Source organism: Lissotriton helveticus, chromosome 12 (genome assembly GCF_964261635.1).
Source record: "Lissotriton helveticus chromosome 12, aLisHel1.1, whole genome shotgun sequence".
Lineage (NCBI taxonomy): Eukaryota > Metazoa > Chordata > Amphibia > Caudata > Salamandridae > Lissotriton > Lissotriton helveticus.
In genome coordinates, this window is record NC_136073.1 from 329904424 (window position 1) to 329926905 (window position 22482).

A 22482-nucleotide genomic window follows, 5' to 3' on the forward strand; every position below is an offset into this window, starting at 1 on the left:
GGTCTCTGAGTGTCAATATGTGAAAGAGATTGTGTGAGTGGCTGTATGAATGAGTGAGTGTGTCTCAGAAGTTGTATGGGTCTACGAATGGGTATGTGAGTGGGTGCTGGGGTGTGTGAGTAGATGCATGAGAGGTTGTTGGGTGTTTGAGTGAGTGTGTGGGTGTTTCTGTGGAAGATGTCATCAGAGATGTCATCTAAAATATCATCAATGATATCATCAGTGTTGTCACTGACCATGTCAATGTCTCTCCATTACAGTGGTATGGTAGTTTAAATTGTATTTTGTTCCAGTCAGCCCGGTGCCAGTAACATTATTATGGAAAAGCCAGGTATCCCACTACTGTTTATGGTCCGAGGGAATGTGCACACCATAAACACTGGCAGTGTTGACAATCAAATTATCTAGTGTCAATACAGATTAATGCACTAGCATACAGTGGCAAGATGTATACGAAAATATAACAATGGTGTATGTTTTGCGAAGCCTTAGGTGGATGTGGCTAGTCATCTATATTGAATACTGGCATAAAATGCCACTAATTAATGTGTGCTTGTATTTATGGAGAGATATTGTTCGTGTTTTCACCGTGCACATCACTTGATTTTGGTAAACATACACGTTACAAGATGGCGCCTTGGCTTTATTATATGCCTATTTGGTTGCCGGGTTTTCAGCCTTCGCTTTTGAGATTTTCTTTGATTTATAATTGTCAATAATACATTTTCTGTGACTATAAAATGAGAAGGTGAAAGTATGATGTAATACACAACCTTAACTCTCTAAAGGTTATACACCTCAAAATGGATGCCATTTGTCAATGTTAGAGTATACCTTTTGTTGGTCCTACATTTGTGTCTAAAATGCCTATGTAATGCTTTGACTTTCCCCGGTTTCATTGTGTGTCCAAGCTCACTGTGCGAGCGAAACTCGTAACCTGGAATAAATCACCATCACTGGTGTTTGCCTACTCTGAATGATGGCTTCATTGAACTTTGATGTAGTGGATTCCTATGTTGGCACGCTCCGCCAACTATATGCGATCCTCTGCAAGAATTGATGCAGTTCTGTCTGGTCAACATTATGTTTATATTCAATCTTACCAGGTTCAAACAAGTACTTGGCAGGCAATGGGGATTTGCTTTGTCCCCAGTTTTGCTAACCTTTTCCTGGGGGTATGGGAGGGGGAGGTCCTTAAGAAACTAGACCAAGACCCGAATGGCAATAAAGTTGTCAAATGGTACAGGTACATTGACAACCTGTTTGTTGTGTGGAACAGCAGTGAGGAAGGTGCTGAAGAAATGATCAGGGAACTGAACAACAACAATTTTAACCTCACCCTTACATACAACATCAGCACCAGTCAAATTGAATTCCTCGATGTGGTAGTGGAGATTTCTGAGAACAAAATAAACACCAAACTTCATGGGAAATCCAGGACAGGGAACAGCTTGTTTCACGCATTTAGTTGCCATCTGGAAACACTGAAATGGAGCATCCCATTTGGAGAACTGCTGAAAGCAAAAAGAAACTGCAGCACCCAGGAAAGCTTTCTTGCTGAACAAGAAATCATGATAAAAAGATTCAGAGAAAGAGGTTATCCGAATTAGGTCCTGCAGAGAGCCAGAGACAAGGTTGAGGCTACGTTGAGGGAGAAAACCACAGAGGAGGATAATACCACCAGAGTGATTCTAACTTACAACAAGGAATAGAAGGCCATATCTAAAATACTTACACACAATTGGAACATTCTCACCACTGATCCGGTGATAGGCCACACCATACAGGAGACACCCCGGATCACCTACAGGAAGGGGAGAAACCTTAAAGATTTCCTAGTGAAGGTTGATATCACAAACAAAAGCTTAAATTCCCAGATTAATCTCCCTGGATTCTTCCCCTGTGGCCACTGTAAAACCTGTAGGAATAGTTCCATGAGAAAACGCTACAGCACCCCAACCGGAGAAAAACCCATGAAGCAATTCCTCACATGTGGCACGATCTTTACCATCTACATTCTTGAGTGCCCATGTAAGCTGAGGTATGTAGGCAGCACGACTCTGGCTACAAAAAAATGGGTGTTGGAACATATGAGGGCTATTTCCAACAAAGGCCCACATTACCCAGTAGCTAGGCATTTTGCAGAGTACCACCTCTCCAACAGCTCCCTCTTGACGTTCTTCACCATTGAGCAGATCGAATATGCACATAGAGGGGGTAATAGAGTCCTATACTCACACAAAAAAAGAATCCTGGCATAAAATCAACCTCCAAACAAAGAGCCCAGAAGAGCTCAACCAGGATGAGGAGATGAGCATACATCTCCATGAATAATGTCAGTACATACTTGTAAACTTAACATTCTTTCAAAAAATCAATGTTCCTCTACAACTGTACACTGATGTAATTGTAACTTTGTTTGAAATGTTTTTAATCCTTGATTGAGACTGTTCATGGATTTTAATATGTTTGTTTTTTCTTCTTTTTCCAGGAGAAAAGGAAGGGGCAGATTATGAAGGACCACCTCTCCTCTGACACCCCCTACCCTTTTCTTCTTTACAACGGTGGATGTTTTGTGTAGCTCTGATCTAGGGGGAAGTGAGCATACAGACTTATCATGAGGGGGAGACTAACCAGCAACTTTAAAAACAGGCACTAGTCCAAAGGAAATGTGTACACCATAAACAATATTGGGATACCTGGTTTTACCATAATAATTTTACTGGCACCGGGCTGACTGGAACGAAATACAATTTAAACTACCCATTATACTGCATATAGTCCTTATGACAGTGCACCACGCGCTGCTCGTATTTATGGAGAGACATTGACATTGTTTGTGTTTTCACCGTGCACAACACTTGATTTTGGTAAACATACACGTTACAAGATGGTGCCTTGGCTTTATTATATAATTATATAACTATTTGGTTGCCTGGTTTTCAGCCTTCACTTTTGAGATTGACTTTGATTTATAATTGTCAATAATACATTTACTGTGACTATAAAATGAGAAGGTGAAAGTATGATGTAATACACAACCTTAACTCTCTAAAGGTTAAACACTACAAAATGGATGCCATTTGTCAAAGTTAGAGTATACCTTTTATTGGTCCTACATTTGTGTCTAAAATGCCTATGTAATGCTTTGACTTTCCCCGGTTTCATTGTGTGACCAAGCTCGCTGTGTGAGCGAAATGCGTAACCGGGAATAAATCACCATCACTGGTGTTTGCCTACTCTGAGTGATCGCTTTATTGAACTTCGATGTAGTGGATTCCTATGTTGGCACGTTCCGCCAACTATATGCTATCCTCTGCGAGGGCGGGGGCAAGCGTAAGGAGCAAAAGAGTTAAAAAAAATATATATATATATGTGAATATATATATATATATATATTCTTCAGTGCGTTTCGTGATGAAGAGAAGAAAATGTGTCTGAGATTCCAGAATAGGGGGTATAGTCCTAATATGATCAACACTGCCAAGGAAAGAGTAGCATTGAAAACCAGAGACGAATTATTAATTCCGAGAGTTACATCGGATGATGTAAACCAAGTAAGATTTATCACTACTTTTTCAGGTCAAGCACGTGAGGTGCGTAAAATATTTGAGAAACATTGGCATGTTTTGCATACTGACATACATCTCAAGAAATATTTGAGTGACAACCCACAAATAACCTTCCGGAAAGGCAGATCATTAAGAGATGAACTAAGTAGGAATTATGTTACATCAGCAAGTACAACTAATCAGGATGTTGGCTTTAAATGCTGCAGACGCTGTAAAGCATGTAAATTTAGTCATGATTGCCAGACTCTTCTTGTGCCCACTACTAGTAAGACCTTCACAATACGCAAACATCTAACATGCAACACACCCTATAGTGTATACGTGCTCATTTGCCCATGCAATAAATGGTATGTGGGAAGTACCAAACATGAGGCCAAAAAGAGAGTACTGGAGCACCTTCGCGCAATACGTAACAACAACAGACAATACCCTATAGCGCGACATTTCTTCTCAGAACACATGCAGGATGAGAAATTGGTGCAGTTAGTGGTTATTGACAATGTTGATTTGGGGATCCGAGGAGGCAATCGTGAGTTGTCACTTAGGAAACTAGAATCAAAATATATTGTGGATTTCGAGTGTCTTACTCCGAAAGGATTTAATATGAGTGAAGAACTGGCCGTACATTTATATGAATGAATATATGTGCACATTGAGATTATCTATTGTAATAATGTATCCGTAGTCTTCTTGATTTTAACACAATCTTTGTATTGTTTTTAGATTTCACACAACTTGGGCTAGCAGAAGATATTGGACTCTATTGGAAGAATCTATTAATGCAATATTATTTTTCAAATGCATTACCCACTGGGGTTTATATGATTTCACGTGACTTTGAACACTTGGGAGGTTTATGGCCCACTGGGGCAGCGTTATATGCACTTTTTCTCACATAGTCGATCATTACGACTGTTGACAGCGTGTAGCTAGGACAACGTCTAACCAATGGCGCGGAAGATTATTGAGCAGCGAATGAAATACTATCACTCACGCTGGTTAGTTATTTTCTCCCGAGGAATATATCTGGGAGTACATGTGTAATGATGATATAATTATGCATTTATTAGATTCTGATATGTCGATAACATTGTGGGAGTTCAAATTATGTGATTTGATCATACGTAACTCTTTTGACAGCAACTAATATATTTTTGTATTTAATATGTACATAATTCAAGTTACATGTTTTTGAAATATATCAATGTCAGGAAGTGCGAACCGGATGGGTTAGCATATGTTTTCCATCAACATTTTACCATTCCAAAATGGCTGCTTATTTTCCAAGTTGGTAACTATGCACTAGGGTGTTGGATGTATAAAAAAATGGCTGTGTTTACTTGCAGACGAGCGTGATCAAGCCGTATTGGCGAAACGCGTCGTTACTTTTTCATCTGCGGAATAAATCTTATACCACTGAACTACGAGTGTCCTGCATCTTTCCATAATTGGTGGAGTTTTTCTGAAGAATTTAATGTGGCTGGCTGGTAGCTTCATGCAGGACCGCCCGTGACAGCTGACCCCTTCTACCAGCAATAGTGGATTTCACAAATTTGTAAAAGAGGTAGCTGACCTTTGGAATTGTTTGGAAACGCCGGAATTGGTTGTCATCTGGAACTAACAGACCAACGATAGTTTACAACGTGAGCTGTTCTCGTTTTATTACGAAGTATATTCCGGACGCATTCCATTATCGCTGCATAAACGCTGAGCTGAGCCCGCTAGCTTGTGTCTGGCACACTGGGAAATGGAAGGTACGAGCGGTCTATTTCGGTAGATGTGCTCGGAATTCCGGATTACCGGGTCTGTCTGACTGAGCATTGACGGTGCCGGCGCCAATTCCGAAGTTGGGAGCATACTACGAAGTGCTTGCTGTATACAGCAGAAGTTGCACGTAGTTCAGTAAAGAAGTCTGTTCCTACTATGGCAGATGAGCTAGATGCTCGTCGCAAGAAGACTGCGGACCAATTGTTCGTCACTAATGATGCCAATACAATGGATGAAAGACCTACTGTTTCGAGTATGGGAACAGAACTAAACTTGCAATCTAAACTAAACAAACTGGAGCGTCTGTACAAACAAGAACTGTCAAAATGGTGGGAAGCGGAATCCCTACAAAGATATATTGGAGTAAAAAGAGTACCGCGGGGACTAAGAGTGTTTACAGTCCCAACCTATGAAAATCCAGATGCAGAAATGCTACAGGAATGGTCTGACAATTCAGCCGCCTGCTCTATGATCATGATGAGAATTTTGGTCAAGTATGCCATCAAAGATAGAGCGAAACTCTTATTAGAGATTGAGCAATTAACACTGGAAATCAGCACAATGATGACGAAAGATGAATTGGAAGATTTCATCAAAAAATTACTGGTGAGAATGGATAAGTTGGAAAGCGAAATTACAGCTAAAAAACAACGCAAATTCATCAGAGACTATAAAGATTACCAAGCGGGACGAACCCTCACGTTCCAGAAAAAGTATGATCATTTATTTGACAAAAAAACAGGTCTAGCAATAACCAAACCATCATCGGCTGGAAGGGAAGAGGTAGTAGAAAGCGATATCTCAGATGGCAATGTCTCTGATACCCCGACGGTAGAAGTAAATCAAGATGTAACAGTGGAAAATACCAGAAATCCGAATTTTTTATTACAATTCCAAATGTTAAGCAAAAATCGGACAGAAATGTTCCAGGAAACACGATCCCCAAGGGGCAGAGGACGGGGAAACAGAGGAGGAACTACCGCAACAAACAAGCCAAAAAGAGGAGGTGCAAAAGGAAACAATGCTCCAATGGGAATGGCAACAAGGAGCCGTCAACAGAATCAAGTATGACAGTTGTGAATTTATCAAACAGGATCCTTACTCAGCAAGAAGAAGAAGTTTTGGCTTTTGGTTTATCTTTTTGTCCGTCTCTTAATATGAATTTTGCAGAAACACGCATTGATCTTTTTCTATTCTCAAGAAAGCTTAAACTCAAGAAATGGTTTGCAACGAAACCCAAGAGCAACGAATCTGTGAGTATGACATCAGTTGCCAGTAATTTAGTCATGAATGATATGGAACTATTACATGTTATGAGTTCCGACCCGGACAATGCCCACAATACTTCGGAATGGGACACATGGGGGACTGATTTGGGTCTTAATCCGGGAACTAAATTTAAACCGAAGTCTGTTTTTCTTCCATTGATTCAGTGTGATGCCATCGATGTATTCGAAAGAGGTGTTTTGCATGATTTGACCAAATTACGTTACCAGAAAATACCGGGCAGAAAGAAAAATCTTACCACTAGCCAATTATTGGCCATTGATGAATTGAAATGTGATGGGAGTATTGTCATCAGACAGAGTGACAAGGGTGGAAACGTTGTAGTGCTTAACAAAACTCAGTACATTAATGAGGGGCTACGACAACTTAATGATGTGAGGTGTTACTGTAAAACCAACCAGGAAGATCTGTTGAAATCTAATCTAACATTCAGGGATCTGTTGTTGGAATGGAAAGATGTGGGATTAATTGAACCTGAGGAATTTCAATATCTTTATTGTGCCCATCCTAGAACCCCCATGTTATACTTATTACCCAAACTACACAAAGACCCCCTAGTTCCACCAGGCCGTCCAATTGTTTCTTCAATTGGGTCACTATTGGAACATACATCAAAATATATCGACCACTACCTCAGACCGTATGTGGTCGCCCTCCCATCGTACATCAAAGATACTACCCATTTTTTGACTGCCATAAATGGAATTCATTGGGAAGATCACTTTATTCTTGTCACACTAGATGTGACAAGCCTTTATACGAGTATTTTTCATGAGCAGGGACTGAAAGCCATTGAACATTTTCTAAGGACACGTTCTGTCTCGTACTTGCAACACTCGAAAATGATCATATCTATGATTGACTTTTGTCTTAGAAACAATTTTTTTTTCTTTGACAACATCTTGTACCGTCAGTCACAGGGCACAGCCATGGGAACCTGCTTCGCCCCCAGCTATGCGAATTTATTCATGGGCTGGTGGGAGGAGCAGGTTGTCAGTGAGATGGCAGACTTTGACAACGTGGCCCTGTGGCTGCGGTACATAGATGACATTTTCTTTATTTGGAACGGTGATGAGACATCTGTGAAGCTTTTTATACAGAAACTAAATGTCAACAATTTGAATCTTACATTTACTGAACATATCAGTGATGTAAAGCTTGAGTTTCTCGATGTTCTTGTTGAGGTTGAGAACAAACAGCTGGTCACCAAGCTGTTTCGCAAAAAAACTGCTGGTAACAGCATCTTAAATGCGAACAGTTGCCATCCCCGCAGCTTGGTTTACAGTATTCCGTATGGCGAGTTACTCCGCGCCAAACGGAATTGCAGTACCGAGGGTGCGTTTCGTGATGAAGAGAAGAAAATGTGTCTGAGATTCCAGAATAGGGGGTATAGTCCTAATATGATCAACACTGCCAAGGAAAGAGTAGCATTGAAAACCAGAGACGAATTATTAATTCCGAGAGTTACATCGGATGATGTAAACCAAGTAAGATTTATCACTACTTTTTCAGGTCAAGCACGTGAGGTGCGTAAAATATTTGAGAAACATTGGCATGTTTTGCATACTGACATACATCTCAAGAAATATTTGAGTGACAACCCACAAATAACCTTCCGGAAAGGCAGATCATTAAGAGATGAACTAAGTAGGAATTATGTTACATCAGCAAGTACAACTAATCAGGATGTTGGCTTTAAATGCTGCAGACGCTGTAAAGCATGTAAATTTAGTCATGATTGCCAGACTCTTCTTGTGCCCACTACTAGTAAGACCTTCACAATACGCAAACATCTAACATGCAACACACCCTATAGTGTATACGTGCTCATTTGCCCATGCAATAAATGGTATGTGGGAAGTACCAAACATGAGGCCAAAAAGAGAGTACTGGAGCACCTTCGCGCAATACGTAACAACAACAGACAATACCCTATAGCGCGACATTTCTTCTCAGAACACATGCAGGATGAGAAATTGGTGCAGTTAGTGGTTATTGACAATGTTGATTTGGGGATCCGAGGAGGCAATCGTGAGTTGTCACTTAGGAAACTAGAATCAAAATATATTGTGGATTTCGAGTGTCTTACTCCGAAAGGATTTAATATGAGTGAAGAACTGGCCGTACATTTATATGAATGAATATATGTGCACATTGAGATTATCTATTGTAATAATGTATCCGTAGTCTTCTTGATTTTAACACAATCTTTGTATTGTTTTTAGATTTCACACAACTTGGGCTAGCAGAAGATATTGGACTCTATTGGAAGAATCTATTAATGCAATATTATTTTTCAAATGCATTACCCACTGGGGTTTATATGATTTCACGTGACTTTGAACACTTGGGAGGTTTATGGCCCACTGGGGCAGCGTTATATGCACTTTTTCTCACATAGTCGATCATTACGACTGTTGACAGCGTGTAGCTAGGACAACGTCTAACCAATGGCGCGGAAGATTATTGAGCAGCGAATGAAATACTATCACTCACGCTGGTTAGTTATTTTCTCCCGAGGAATATATCTGGGAGTACATGTGTAATGATGATATAATTATGCATTTATTAGATTCTGATATGTCGATAACATTGTGGGAGTTCAAATTATGTGATTTGATCATACGTAACTCTTTTGACAGCAACTAATATATTTTTGTATTTAATATGTACATAATTCAAGTTACATGTTTTTGAAATATATCAATGTCAGGAAGTGCGAACCGGATGGGTTAGCATATGTTTTCCATCAACATTTTACCATTCCAAAATGGCTGCTTATTTTCCAAGTTGGTAACTATGCACTAGGGTGTTGGATGTATAAAAAAATGGCTGTGTTTACTTGCAGACGAGCGTGATCAAGCCGTATTGGCGAAACGCGTCGTTACTTTTTCATCTGCGGAATAAATCTTATACCACTGAACTACGAGTGTCCTGCATCTTTCCATAATTGGTGGAGTTTTTCTGAAGAATTTAATGTGGCTGGCTGGTAGCTTCATGCAGGACCGCCCGTGACAGCTGACCCCTTCTACCAGCAATAGTGGATTTCATATATATATATATATATATATATCCAAAACACCACACTGTTCTTGCGAACAAACGTACATATATATATATATATATATATATGTATGTCTATCTATCTATCTATCTATCTATCTATCTATCTATCTATCTATCTATCTATCTATCTATCTAGGTATATATATATACATATATATATAAATAAACCCACTTGCGGAATTTTGTGACTTTCGTCTTAATTTGACGACTTTTGAATCTTCACAAAATTTTCCAAACAAGTGGATTGGTATGTCTAGTTTTGCTTGGATTGTTTTGGAGTGATTTGTCAAGCGGGGGCAGAGAAAAAGAGGGGTCAAAACAGTGCTTTTCCCATAGGGATTTTTAACATGACTGCAGCCCGAACTACTGGATGGAATTACATCAAATTTGGCAGAAAGGTAGCTTTTGGTCAAGAAAGAGAACTTTTAGTAACTTGGTGTAAATCTCTTCAATAGTTTTAGAATTATTAAAGGAAAATGAAACATAGATATCTAGGGACATGGACTTCAACCAGAAAGTGCGGGAAGCCATTTTGGGACTCAGATTCATCTGAGCTGCAAAGAAAAGTATGAAAAAAGAGAAGGGGTCATGGTAAGAATACCCTGTTCCCCTAGGCCTGGGGATGAGGTCAAAAAGCCTTTTTTTCTCAATTTCGTCACAAAATTGTGGGTGGATCTACAAATTTGTAGCAAAATTGAGAAAAAACAAGCACAGTCTCCTGTGCTTGTTTGTACCTCAGCCCCCCGGTGAGTCAGGTCAAGAGGACAAAATGAAATTAATATATTGGGGAAGTGGAAGCACACATGGCCCTCCTCCCCTTGGCCGATTTTGACCCAAGAGATGCCACCTCCCCCGGCAGGCCAGTGTTAAATAAAGGGGAGGGGTGCAGCCTCCCTCGCCAGGCTGTTTACAGGCCCTGATACCACCACCTCCTCGGGGCAAGGCCAAAGTTTATAATGGGAGGGGAGGCCACGCGGACCCTCCTCTTAGGCCTATTACATCCCTGGGGACCACCACCCCAGGGCCAACCCCAATTACAACAAGCATTTGCAATGCAATAGGTCTCACATTTATGAGAGTTTGAGCTATTGGCAATGTAATTGAGAATGTCTTTTATTTATGTGTTTTTTTTAATACAGATGAATCTAAGGCATTGTCATTTACAATGCCAATAGTTTAAACCCTCGCAAATGTGAGATCTATTGCATTGCAATAACAATTGTTAAAAAGTGTTAGGAGAGAGCGTGACCTGCCTGCAACAGCAGGCAGGACAAAGCTATTTGAGAAAATAGTGCTCGGAGGCTGTAATTAAAGCCTACTGAGTAACAACACACGCAACATGGGGTGTTGCCATGGGAGGTTACAAAATTAGACAAGGTGGTTCTAAGGAGGGACTACTAAGCCTATTCACCAATGAACAGTCACAGTTTACAGTGGACAATGACACAAGCCAATAAAAAAATATGGGTGGAGCTTCAAGTCCCTACCTGAATACAGCATGCCTTGCAGAGCAGCGCATGCGCTTCCCAGGCTCGACCTGAAAAGCTTAGGGTTATCTTCTACAGCTAATTGACCACCCTAAATCGAACACTGATCGCTGGACAAGGACTTTTTATCAAGACAGTTTGTGCCCCCTGTGTAATGATGGGGTTCAGAACATAGAAGATGAACATTTTGATAAGGATATTAATTGATAAGAAACTGACCACAGCAAAATAATAATGTTTTAATGTTTTACAGATTTTTTTTATTAATACATGTTAATCCATTTGTAAAATATTTTATGGGTCTTTCTTAAAATAGATGGTAAATGAATGCGTGTCTGTTGCATTGATTTTATAGTTTTTAATTCTATATATATATATTTTTTTTTTACAAATTAGGCACTGTGTGTGGTAATATGGTACTAAAGAGTAAATTCACCCAGTATGTCCAAGTGGGTGACCGTCTGGGTGCAGAGCAGGGTCTTTTGAAGAGTAGCTCTAGCGCCTCGATGGACTCGCCCCTCTCTCCCGCATGGTGGCCCCCATGTCTTGTTGGGGAGCCCTCCCGGCTGTGCACACGTGAGCCCAGGATGGGTCTCGTTATGCAGGGTGTGCCGGGTGGTTCCAGAACAGACCTGGAGGTCCAGGAGCAGCCCAACGTGTCCGTGATTGGCTAAGTGGTTCCACCGTGGGCCCAATAGGGGCTCCAGCAAGTGCCTCATGGATTGAGGATGAGATGAATGAATCCAGGATGAACAGCGCAGGCCCCAGGTCCTGGACGGAGCTGTAAACTCCAGGAGGGATCAGCAGATCCATTTGGGAAAAGGTGGATCCCACACACCTGGGCTGGTTCCAGTGACGTCTCTGTGGATCCTGGATGAGCCTGAATGGGCCTGGTGGTTCCCGGATGGATTGGTCTGGATGGTGGACGCGGCCCTGTCATGCAGGGCAGCTGGAGCACAGACACTCAGGCATGGCCAGGTGTCAGGTGGGCAGAGTTACCAGGCAATGGCCGGCTTTGTGTTCACCACAGACTCTAACACAGGCCCCGGGGCAGGCAATGCTGTCCAGGTACCAAAACATAGCACTGAACTCTTTATCTGGTCGAAGGCACGAGAGGCAGGTGGAGACGGAATATGCACCAAAACAAACCCCTAGGGAAGAACCCCGGGCTCCTTCATGAGGACGTCTACTTAGTGCACATGCTGTGAAATTAATCACCACTAGGCGCTTGGTTGAGCGTGTCTGTGTATTTGTGGGCAACCGTTTGCAATTCCCTCAACCTCACAATTTTGTAAAAATACCTGCGTGCCGTCAGGTTTGTGTTCTGTACACAAACAAATGTGTTTCCACGGGCCAGAGTTAAAAAGAAAAACAAGTATTTTCTGGGCGTGAGGAGGCTGTGGGTGGCAGCCGTCACTGTATCACTTTCAATTAAAACTAGCAGCTCTGCCAGCAAGCCATGATGTTTTTCTGCGGCGCCATGTCTCACACTTAAACTGAAATCGCAATGCAGAATGGAATTTTTCTTTGTGCTTACAGACTAGTTAAAGGAGACCAGACCTATACCTAGGATCATTTTTTAAAAAGTACATCAAACTGCCCGCTCTGCGATATTTTTAAAGATTCTGGGAAACATTAGGATGATTGCTCTCTGTGTTTCCCGAGACCATTTACCCACGTTCGCGCATAAATGTGACAAATATTTCTGAAAATGTACATTGCCTCTATGGCAGCAGGAGGCTGAAATTGTGAGTGTCACCACCCGAGAGCTCACGAGCTACCATCTGTGGCCCCTGCCCAGGCTGCCCGATTGTCAGCCAGATGGTAAGTCCACCGTATAACTGCAGTGATTTTCTTATTTTTCAGGCTCTTCCAGCCTGCCCATTCTTAGCTAGCGTCTGCGCAGAGCACAGAACTGGAAGTAAAAAAGCCATGTACAGCAGGACCTCACCAGGCGGTCTTCAAGAGCACCGGAAGTACTTTTCCGGTAAGGCCCGGGGGAGGTCTTATCTGGTGCACCATGTTTCTTTGGGAAATGCTGGCCAACCTCTTTTAGAGGCGGGTCACATTTTCTAACCAATGGTAGGGTTTAAAGTGCAGTACCGCTGCAAACACCCTCCTTGCATCACCCCTACCTGGTCAATCAGTTTGAAACCCGCTTCATCATGACCTCCTCCCGACTTCTCATAAAACATTGTTTAGAGTCTGTTAAGTACATGCGATAAGGTGTTTGAAATCTGTTTGTAGAAGGATCTTCCCTCGTGATTCAAGAGTATTGGCATGTACGCCTAGCGGAAAAATAGCAACAAGATAGAAGGGGGTTCCCCGTGGGGATTTAGGATGCTGGCAGGCCACAAAAGGGGTATAACAGGACAATAGAATCAACAGAATACCCTGCCAGAGCATATATCACAGTCCCATAAGGGATCCTACACTTTTAGTACAAGGTGACAGATGAATATCAGAGCCGAATGTGATGTGTATTGGGCTCTGATATTCATCTGTCACCTTGTATTTAAAAGTGAAGGATCCCTTATGGGACTGTGATATATGCTCTGGTGGGAGGTGTGACAGCTCCCACCAAGCAAGAGCACACTGTGAGTCTATTCCCAAAGGGCGGGAGCAGACGTTTCATCTGTTTTGACAGCAGACTGGTAAAAATATAAAAAATTAGCTCCCACACTCACGGAGCAGCATGTTTTTGTTGCTCCCTGTGTGCAGGGCAAGGCAAGATTTGTGATCCTGCTGCAGTCCCCAACAATGCACACTGCGTGAGCTCCTGGTGTGCCCCGGGGCATGTGGTCCCCAAGGGCCAAAATCAGCTCTTCCTCCCTTTCTGCAAAGAAAGTTCCTGAGCTTGGTGAAGCCAAAAGCAAGTACTACAAAAATGAAAATGTGCAATATCACCTGAAAGCCTCGCCCATTGGCCCCGCCCCATCCACCTTAGTAGTATGTAGAGATCTTCCTGCCTTTAGCATGGATAATGGACAGCTTAGTAAAAAGTCCCCCACCGCGTTTCCCACTGATTTTGCTTACATCTTCTTGATTAGATGAATATGAGGACATCTCCATCTAAGAAAGGAGTACTTACTTAATTTAGTGAAGAAGAAGTGACCTTGTTTGGCGGAGATTCACCCCTTTGTAGCCTCGTCATCTTCTCTAGAGGGGAATTCATGTTATCACAGATTTTTAGAAGAAGACGAAGAAGGTCAATCACATTGCCAAAATTAAATGCACAGAAGGTCACTGGACACATTTCCTCCAGTCCATTACAGAGCTGTAGTGTAGAATATGCACTAGACATTTACCCAATGAGTTAGCACTTACTAAAAACGAAGCTTTTTAAAATTTGCATGGTGTCACTTACTTGTTGTTCTTAATCCAGCACCACTGCCAGAATCTGCTCCCTGTTGAAACGCACAGCCGATCTTAACGCTGTGACGCTTCTGACCATCCCCAGCGGCCGCCATCAGACCAGGCGTGCACGCTGACAACGCCCACTTAGGCCACGCCCCCCTCGGGGTTAAATATGTGCAATTACAGGAAGCGCAGCGGACGAGTGCAGCGGGAGCGCCGTTTGCGCGCCGAAGGCGCGCCTAAGGCAAGCCCGTCTGCGCCCGTCCGCGACCAGCCGGGACCCGGGGCCACAACCCCTGACTCTCGTACCACCCAGAGCGTGACCTACAGCACAGCGGTCCTATACAACATCGGTAAGACTTCCACACCCCAGTGCTCCCATAGCTACGCTCCAACAGAGCTACCCGCCCAATGTTCAGGCTGCAAACACGTCTTCCGCAAATCCCCGCCGGCCGCGGCACAAACGTACCATATGTACGCGCTAAACTGCCGCTCCTTACCTAAACACAGCTTACAGATTGCTGTGCTGCTCGAGGAGACAAAGCCAGACGCAGTTTTCCTGACAGAAACGTGGCTCACTGCTCACTCTGGACCAGAGGTGGTGCAAGCCTTACCTGCAGGCTACCATATCACTAGAGTAGACAGACCGACAGGGAGAGGCGGAGGTCTGGCGATTATTCTGAAGAACCAGTACCGATGCCGTACAACAGCGGAAACTATCCCTGAGTGCGAGAGTGTAGCATTCTGCATAGAGTTCAATGCAAATAGCTCCTTCTCCGGCACCCTGATCTACCGCCCCCCAGAGCCTGCAAAACGGTTCCATAGGTCCCTTCCAGAAATTATAGCGGAAAGAATTCTTTCATCCACCAACCATACGATTCTGGGGGACCTAAATCTCCACTTCAACTCCCCCTCTGACCACATTGCCCAGGAATTACTAAATGGCCTGGAAGCCCTCCAACTGTCCCAACTGGTTACAGCCCCAACACACGAAAAGGGCAATTTACTTGACCCTATATTCAGTAACTGTCGGGATTTAACTGTTGATCAACCCACTCCCCTCCCATGGTCGGACCATTTTTTGGTCCCTTTTACTTGGGCTAATCACAAAACTCCCCAGTTACCGCCCCAAGTCACTACCAGGAGAAACTGGTCAAAACTCCCATTTGAGTCCTGGCTGCTTAACCTGGACTCCACTCGCCCGTCACCCTGCCAAGACCCTAATGTGGCAAACGCCCACTATGAAAGTTGGATCACCCACTCATTAGATTCGATCCTCCCGCTTCGTAGATCCTCCTCGAAGAGACTACAGAAATCAGCTCCCTGGTTTTCTGACTCTCTAAGACAGCTAAAACGCCTCTGCAGGCAACGAGAGAGAGCCTGGCGCCTAGACTTCCTCCCAGATAAAAAGGCCGCCTACAAAGAGGCGATCAAAACCTACAAAGAAGGGATCAGAACGGCCCAGGCAACCCATTACTCTGAGAAAATACTAGAGGCAAAATCCAAGCCTAAAGAAATTTTCCGAATTATAAAGCAATGCTCCAGTGCCAACACGGCACCCCCGCCTATCAAAACCCAGGATCAATGCAATGAGCTTGCGGACTTTTTCCATAACAAAGTCCTAAAAATTCACTCTACCTTTTCAACAGCAGCCACCAACCCAGATGCAACTAATTTACCTCCCCCCAGACCACTTCCTCACCTAGACCAGCCTTCCCTCGAGCACTTCCCCCCTCTGGATCTCGACACTCTAAGCAAGGTGGCACGACAAGTCAAGTCGGGCTCCCCTTGTGACCCTGCTCCCCCAGAAATCCTGATGCAGGCAAGCGAAGCCACCCTGCCTGTAATCCTGGATCTTCTAAATACATCCATATCCACTTGCTCAGTCCCCACTGCCTGGAAGCAGGCTATGGTACGGGCACTGCTGAAAAAACCCAGCCTGGACCCTAATGACCACTCCAGCTACCGCCCTATCTCACTTCTCCCTTGGGTGAGTAAGGTGTTAGAGAAGTACATAAACGCTCAGCTGACTCAGTTCCTGGAAGACCATTCGCTATTACATACATCCCAGACAGGCTTCAGACCGAAGCACGGTACAGAAACCGCCCTATTAGCGGTCAACGAAGAAACTAGAAGGATACTAGACCAGGGAGGATCAGTGGCAGTGATCCTCCTTGATCTAAGTGCCGCCTTCGATACGGTCAGCTACACCATCTTGCTGGACCGTCTCTGTAACATCGGAGTTTCTGGTGACGCTTTAAGGTGGTTTGACTCCTTTCTGTCTGGGAGGTCGTTTCAGATCTTCGACGGAGAGATGAGGTCCTCGAGCAAACCCCTGACCTACGGAGTACCTCAGGGCTCCTCCCTGAGCCCTGTACTGTTCAACGTGTACATGGGGCCGCTGGCGGGTGTTGTCGAACCATATGGCATCAAAATCGTGTCATATGCCGACGACACCCAGCTTGTGGTCTCACTGGCCACAGAGAACAACGGTCACTCCCCAGCCGACCTGCTAAAATGCCTAGAGGACGTCAGGGATTGGATGACCAACTCCTCCCTAAAACTAAATGGAGAAAAGACGGAGCTTATGCTCCTAGGCCCAACCTCTCCTGTGCCTTTCACTTCCTTATGGCCCAGTACACTAGGCCCGCCCCCCATCCCTAAGGAAAGTGTTAAAAGCCTGGGAGTGTGGTTGGACAACAAACTCTCCTTCTCCACCCAGGCCACCAAACTGTCCGCCACCTGTTTTGGTCTACTTAGGATCCTGAGAAAGGTCCTCCCGCTACTCCCCTTAGAGGCCAAAAGGGTGGCGATACAGGGTCTCATCCAGTCTCGGCTGGACTCAAACAATGCCCTATACGTGGGGGCACCGGAGATGACCCTCCGAAAACTGCAGGTTGTTCAAAACTGTGCAGCACGCACCCTGCTGAGCATCCCACGCACCCAGTCAGCCAGACCTGCCCTAAAAAGCCTTCACTGGCTTCCAGTGAGGCAGAGAGTGGCCTTCAAGGCGCTATGCCTGGCGCACCGCGCCTTCTGGAAAACAGGTCCAGCCATCAACAACGACCTGGTTACCCCCTACCACCCTAGCAGGAACCTACGGTCGATGGAGGCGTTCCTCGCCACTGTCCCCAGAGTGAAGCGAGCCAGATCTGGGGGTAGGCTGTTCTCTTTGAACACCGCCAGGCTCTGGAATGCGCTCCCCATCTCACTCCGATCCAACCCAGACCTCCTCTCCTTTCGGAAAAATCTAAAGACACTGCTGTTTGCTAAATCCGAAGCACCTTAGCCTCCCGTGCTTCCTTGCCTCAATCCAGCGCTTGGACGCCTACGGGCAGCAACCGCGCTTAATAAATATCGTTACAATTACAATTACAATTACAATTACAATTACACAGTTAAACCATTAAAAGTACTCCAGTTGGGTAGGCAAATTGTGTAAAACTATGGACTTTTTTGGATAAAGGGGCAGGCAAGGTTCCATTGTGGTACAGTCACTCATACAGCAAGTGACACACCCACACAGACACTCAGGCATCCACTCACACACCCATTCAGACAATCTCGCATCCACTCACAGACCACCACAGTCACTCGCATACCCACTCACATTCACATTCCCATTCAGTCACTCACACACACACAAAACCACTCACACACTCACAGATCTTTACAGTCACTCACAAATGTACTCACAGACCTACAGAACTACCGATACACCTACTCACAGACCCATGCGGCCACTCACACACCCACTCACATACCACAAAACCAGTCACACACCCATACAGCCACTCACACACCCACTTACAGATTCATATAGCCACTCACATACACCATACAGCCATTCACACACATACTCACAGACCCATACAGCCACCCACAAACACATTCACACACCCACATAGCTACTTACACACCCACTCACAGATGCATACAGAAACTCACTCACACACCCACTTACTGACTCACGAATCCACTCACACACCCACTCACACACCCATATAGACAATCACACACCCACTCAAAGACCCATACAGCTACTCACACACCCAGTCACTGACACATACAGACATCCAGATACCCTCTCAAAGACTCAACAGCCACTCACACACCCAGTCACTAACTGATACAGCCGCTCGAAGTCGTTGTCTGCCAAAGCGGGACGTGCCCTTCATTCTTGTGACCCAATCGCTGTGGAAACTGTGGGCATCAGCGGGAGCCGGCGTGCTCCATTCCTGGGTTTCTGAATCCGGTGTGAGCAGAGGACTACCACAGCGCGAGCGGGACTGCGAGGCCCACAGGTAATTGCGCCGGACCAGCGCGCACACCTGCTGCCTCTTCCAGCTCGCTCCTCCCTGAAGTCTCCCAGCATTCAAATACGACTCGCAGCCCCCGCTCCGCGGGAGCCGCTCGAAGTCGTTGTCTGCCAAAGCGGGACGTGCCCTTCATTCTTGTGACCCAATCGCTGTGGAAACTGTGGGCATCAGCGGGAGCCGGCGTGCTCCATTCCTGGGTTTCTGAATACGGTGTGAGCAGAGGACTACCACAGCGCGAGCGGGACTGCGAGGCCCACAGGTAATTGCACCGGACCAGCGCGCACACCTGCTGCCTCTTCCCGCTCACTCCTCCTCCTACATAACCCCGCCCATCCGCGCGAACGCGGGACGCGCGCGGGCGAACACCGGGCAAAGAGCGGGCCCTCTACGGCCCTTATCGGCTAGAAGAGGCTGGGCTGGGCCCAAGGTCTTGGTTTTTTTGTTGAGTAAGTAGTGATCCATTTACTACTATAGTTCCACCATTGTTACCTCTGCATGATGGCCACAGCTGCTATTAGCCCTGCTATTGTTGGATTGGACAAAAACGGGGGCATGTTAAACCGAGCCCTGGATGACTATTTTCCTAAAATTGCTCCTGAGGGCAACAAAGAACTGCCGTTAGCTGAGCGGCGGGCAGATCGTCGCCGTTCGATTGAACGTATTAAAAACAGGACCCTGTCTGAACCCATTATGTCTGTCACCTTGGATGATGATTTAAACACCTTATTGACAGGCAATATATCACCAACTGCTAGTGTGCCCCTATTACTTAAAGAATGTCTAGCCCCTGCTGTGTCACCCACGCAAACCCAACCAGACGAACTAACTGTGACACATGATCTTCCTAGCACACCTAAAATTTTTAACACTATGATCTCACCTACTATTAGGCCAGGCAAGGTAGTAAGAGGCAAAAACACGAGACCATTGCCTCATAAAATACACTGGCCTCCCCCTCCTTAAAGGAGACGGAAAAAAACTGATACCAACAAGCCCAAATTAAGTCATACCGAATTTGGGAAGAAGGTGAACCCTGCTACTACCACGACTATGGGAGAACCTGCTACTAAGCAAATAACAGCGCCTGCTCTGACGACCCCAATACTCGAGATACCATCTTCCCAAGCAGCCATAGAGCCTGACATCATCTATACCCCAATGGAAGGAGGACTGCAACTAGCCTCTCCTAAGACTCTTTTGGATAATATAGAATTGATTGTGCGAAGTTATATGCTTGCCTTAGCTGAAAGATTTAGGGGAATGGAATTAAGGTTGGGGAAAATAGAGGGGGATCTGACTATACTTGGGAATTCTGTCAGGTCATTAGGACCCTTGAAAGTGTTACATCCTCAAAAAACCTTAACACCACAGCCCACCCTCTTAAAAGATGCGGTGGTTGCAATATCCTCTACCTCTAATATTGGCAATAATCAGACAGCAGCTATTCCAGCTGCTTCTAATCACTTGCTTACAGGTGTACTATCATCTGTTAGCAAACCTTCTAATAAACCCAAGCCAAAACAGTTAACATCAACTATGGGTAGACCAAATATAACATCAATCAGTAATACTGATACCCCAGCCAATATACAGGTAAGGGAACCAAGTATCCCCTCAAACAGACCCCCGAGATCAGAAGTGAATGAGATCAGCCATGCAAGAGGGGGACAGGATAGGAGACCACCTATGGAATTCCCGCTGGAAGCTCTACCGTATGTGGTTGTACTTACCGGGGTTCCTGAACTGTCAAATGGTAAACGGGAAGGTTATTCTCAATTAAAAAATAAAATAATGCACTGGCTATCATTGTATAGACCCAAAATTAACCAGGTAAATGGTGAAATAGTCCATGTTCGTCGCTTGTCTTGGCTGGGTGGAAGAACAAAGGACATAGGGGGCGATATTGTAGTTGTAAACTTTAGGGATAGAAAAGCAGTTCAATACATTCTGAATTGGCCCTTCGGCAATGAAAATAATTGTATTGTACCCCGTCCTTTGACCTATTTCTACACAAGATCCACAGTATTTCCCCCCCAATATTTCACCAATAACATTCATCTTACCAACCACTTTTTTAACATGGAGACTGCCATGAACCCCGCATACATGCATCAATTAGCTCCACCTCCTGCGATGCATAGGTGGAATACCATACCGATAAGCCGCAATATAGGAGAAAATGAAAACATGATTCATTTGGTGCCATTTACCCCTTTAGAGTTATCAAATAGGTTTGAGGCATTTAGTGGCATGGAGGAATGTGATTGATGCCTAAAGATCACAGAGGATGTTGGGGGGTTTGAAAATGTTCCATGCACCATGGGGTTTTACGAAGAAAAAGGAACTAGCCATTTAAAGATAGGACCATGTATAGTTGCAATATGTGATGATGCGAATAGTAGTTTGCCTGTTGTTTCACCTGCAGTGTCTCCTGGGATTAATGAGGGATTCCCATTGCTTACACCAGCCATAAGGCTACAAAGTAGAGATGACGCCAGGGGAAATGAAAACGTTTCATGTATAGTGAGACATAACGAAGGAAAAGGGACTAGTGGTCCTATGATGGGCTCACGCGCTGTTGTTTCAGGCAATGATGAAGTTAATAGTAGTTTGTCTGTTGTTCCACCTGTAGCGATTCATGGTTCCAATGTGGGACCCCCCTTGCTTACACTTGTTTCATGGAATATAGCAGGGGTGCGCGCGAAATTATGTGATCCCGATTGGAAGGAATACATGAATACTTTTGATATCTGTGTATTACAGGAAACATGGGCCACAGTACAGATGCACAGGGTTGGCTATAAAACTTATCAAATAGAGGCTGTGCCCTCAACAAGAGGTCGCGCATCTGGAGGTCTGCTAATATGGATCAGTGTTTCCATCAAAATAGGCATAAAAATGCTTAACACTGATTCTCCAGACATTCTTGGTCTGGAAGTAACCACAGCAGACAATAGGGTGATTTACCTTTTTAATGTGTACAACAGCCCCCAGTCTTCCCACAAGGAATCAACATGTATAGGGAAGCTAGAGTCAATTATGGATTCATTAAAAATAGGTGCAAGCATTATCTTATGCGGGGATTTGAACTGTAACTTCGAACCAATCACAGACATAGTTCATCTGTTTGAAGACGAGGATACCGCCAATGGAATACCAGCCCTGAATGAAAATAGAACGGTGGCTGGTACTGCATTGGCTCTGCAGATCACAAGGTTGCTGACTTCTCATGGCCTGAGAGCATGTAACGGGCGCATGCCATCTGACAGCCCGAACGCCCCTACCTTCAAGAGACGGGAGTATGAAAGCAAATTAGATTATGTTATGGTCTCTCTAGACCTATGGCCATCTACAGAAGACTTAAAAGTCAAAGAGAGATATGAAAGTGACCATTTCCCTCTGGAAACGAGTTTCCAACAAAGTATGTTAAAGGGGATGGGAGCCAAGGAGGGAGGCCATAGCCAAGCATCCTCGTCTATAAAGGATAACATTGTCCTTAGTAATAATCGCAGGGCGGTTAAATGGGCTTATGTATTGGATAAAGAGGATCTATTGGCCAATATATACTGTACCTTTGCAGACACCCTAAACTCATACTGTCCCTATAGCTGCGACCCCAAAGAATTT